Source organism: Dreissena polymorpha, chromosome 5 (assembly GCF_020536995.1).
Source record: "Dreissena polymorpha isolate Duluth1 chromosome 5, UMN_Dpol_1.0, whole genome shotgun sequence".
Taxonomy (NCBI): domain Eukaryota; kingdom Metazoa; phylum Mollusca; class Bivalvia; order Myida; family Dreissenidae; genus Dreissena; species Dreissena polymorpha.
The window spans coordinates 85,959,640-85,962,665 of NC_068359.1; the positions used below are offsets into that span (position 1 = coordinate 85,959,640).

The following is a 3,026-nucleotide window of genomic DNA, read 5'->3' on the forward strand; positions in this document are numbered from 1 at the left end:
AACTATTTCCACAATAAAAATGCAATTTCAGTGCATTCGGATGGGGGTAAAGGCCTTAAAATGGCCATTTAAAGCAGTGACTAAATTGGCCGCAGTCAAGTCGGAATGCATGATTTTTAGTCTAAGTGACGACAGCTGATTTTGCGTCTCCAATTATTGTTACGCGTAACTTTCATGGCAAAAACTGGTATCATTGCATGCGAAATTCACCAATATATCAGCAAAAGGCCCAAATAAATGTATTGATTGTGAATCAGTGTACTTTTCTTGATGAAATAGGAGACTTTTTTAAAATTTTAAGCACTTTTTTCAATAAAAAACTCACTGACAGCATATAAAATCATGTTTTTTAAGAAAATTATTATTAAAAGCTTCACTTACAATCTAAACATACACATTGCAATTACAAAAATTAATGCTATTATGATGAGAGGCATAATTTTCAGCTTTCAAGCCGATACAAGCCGGCTACCCAAAATTAACACTTAAAAAGGCGCAAATCGCTCCTTCAACAGCTTACGACACAAAGTGACACTTAATGCGCATCCAGATGGTCTCTCTCATATGAATAAGTCCTGTAAGCGACATTTTATTAAGTATTCTCTTTAAAATCCAGTGTTGAAAGCGTAAGTTTTGCAAAAATGTCCACAGTCACCATGCAAAAGAGCATGTTTGCTAAGGAATTCCTACGCGAGTGGCCACACTAATGACGTGGCAGGAAAGTCATTTGGGTGTGATTCCTCTGTAGTTCAGTGAACATTCATTCCACTACCTGGGGATGACTATCAGGATCAATTTTCCCAGCTTGGTGTAGTGTTGACCTTTCAGGATGTTGATGGATTGTCCACAAGCGCTGCACCACTGCGGCCTCTGTTCAGGACACAGAGTCGGATTGAGGTGTACACAAACCCGCAGTCAGGCAAGGATCATCCAGACCTTTAATAAAATAAAATGTTTAGGCCCCTGAAACTGGCAATTATGTTCAACACTGAGATAAGGAAACACATAGAGGAGACATCATGCCATGGCTTTCTCATTATTGACACGGCAAACTCGAGCAGCCGGGGACTTGGCTCTAAACAAAAACAGGTATGCTCCATCAATGTGAGCAAGATGGCATGTCAGAGTTAAAAAGGGCAAACAAACATACAAAAGAGATATGTAGGAAATTAGAAATTAAATGCCAGAAGAAATTTTAAGTATTGTTTTTCTGTCTGCAAGGGTTGCTGTGGAAAATAGTGCTTAACGCATAGTTTGGCCTGTAGGAGTTCTGCTAGCAAGAACAAATCGAAGTCATATCTGCCCGCGAACTGTAAGCTTGAGATAACCATATCTGATGAAGTACTGCTTTGAGAATGCATTCTTATTGTACTTGAACCAGATCGCATTGACAGCACAAGGCTTCAGACCCGTCAAAAGTGTGAGGCTTTCAATAGTGCTTACCTGATACCAGACCGCATTGCCCGAGACAGTGACTTTCTCCCGGAACTGCACAGGCTGCATCCGCAGCACAACCCTTAAGCTCAATCATGGTCTGGCTGACTCTGAAATAGTGAAATCTGAATTTACAGATGCTCATTTGTCTAAAGGTTATGAGTTTATTGCCTATCTTATTAAAAGCAAACACAATGACATGCTTAAAAAGACATGTGCATTTCTGAAAAGACATACAGCTGCCCGATACTTGACTAGGAAAAGGCGCTATGGTCTTCACTCTGAAATTCATTACTCTAAGGGCTTAACAGAACAAAAGCCAGATCTTACAGCTAATTTGCCCCACTTACAGCTAAATATGCTTTATAGGTTGAAAATAAAGTTATTTGTCTGAAGAACTAGTGCTATTAACTCATCAGCTATGTTGCTCCACTGGCCGCAATTCTGTAAACATAGTGTATATATGGAAATACCTAGTCTACCACCTGCACCGCACCACTACGTCCACTGTAAAAATACACAGCTAAGTTAGTACTTTAACGAACAAACTGAAATTCATGTGTTAATTAAACAATCAGTATGATGACTCACATTGAAATCATGTCCAGTGCACCAGTCAGAGCAAGACAGCTAGCGGATTGTTGACCATCTACGGCTCAAGGACAAACGGTCAGGCCTACAAACAAAGAGAAAAATGGCATAAATGGGTTGCATGCATGTAATTTTGCATATTTTTCATCTTGCTCTCCACCTGAAACTTCAATCTATGGACATAATAATATTTACATTTAAGATTTGTTGGAAATGTTACCCTTACTTGTCCATACCAGGTCCCCCACCCATCCGGAACAGTCCAAAACCACCTAAAACATCCATTTGGACCAAAATATTGACACCTCTCATCTATTTTAGCACCCAAATCATCAAAACATTCATTAAAATTCATTTTCTACTTGTCTCGCTTGCAGACGAATCCATGTGACCTTGACATTGCAGTAAATGTGCTTTTTAAAGGTTATATTACACTAATTCCGATTCCCATAGGGTCCCATTATAAAACTGACAACTTTCACAGCATTTTTCTCACTCTGGATCAGCAGACGATTTATTTCATAAATCAATCTCTGGGTTAATGGTCGCCATCTTTCGAACTACTTTCAAAAGTACAACAACAACAATATAAACAGTAGAAGACAATTTTAATTGCGAAAAGTTGAAAAATTTAGTACATGTGTCACGGTTGTTGAGTGGAATAGTGTTATTTTCAACTGTGTACGAAGCATTTGAACTGGTAGTGGAATAAGCGAATTGTTGGTGGAAATGGAATTAAGAAATGTATCTAATAATTCATCATCGTGTAGAATTATCATCAGCATCATTTCTGTGGTAATTTGCAATATTCAAGTGTTTCATAGCTATGGTGCTTTTGACATAGTTCACTAACCATCAAGACTGAAATGATTCATGCACACAGGTAAAATAAATAATTGAATTTGTGCAGAATGTTTATTTTTTACAAATTCTTATTTAATTTAACCAATTTATTTTAGATAGATTGCACTGAAACTCAAAGTCTAAAGCTTAGTAAGACA

At 37.8% G+C, this 3,026-nt stretch overlaps 1 long non-coding RNA gene across 1 annotated transcript; it reads right to left on the reverse strand.

Annotated features, from left to right (window-relative positions):
- Positions 1-328: 328 nt before the first annotated feature.
- LOC127881140 (uncharacterized) lies at positions 329-2,112 on the reverse strand. The gene is made up of 3 exons (XR_008049924.1): positions 2,026-2,112; positions 1,444-1,544; positions 329-936 (listed from the first exon to the last, which is right to left on the reverse strand). It is a non-coding gene; the product is annotated as an uncharacterized LOC127881140 (long non-coding RNA).
- Between the last annotated feature and the right edge of the window lie 914 nt (positions 2,113-3,026).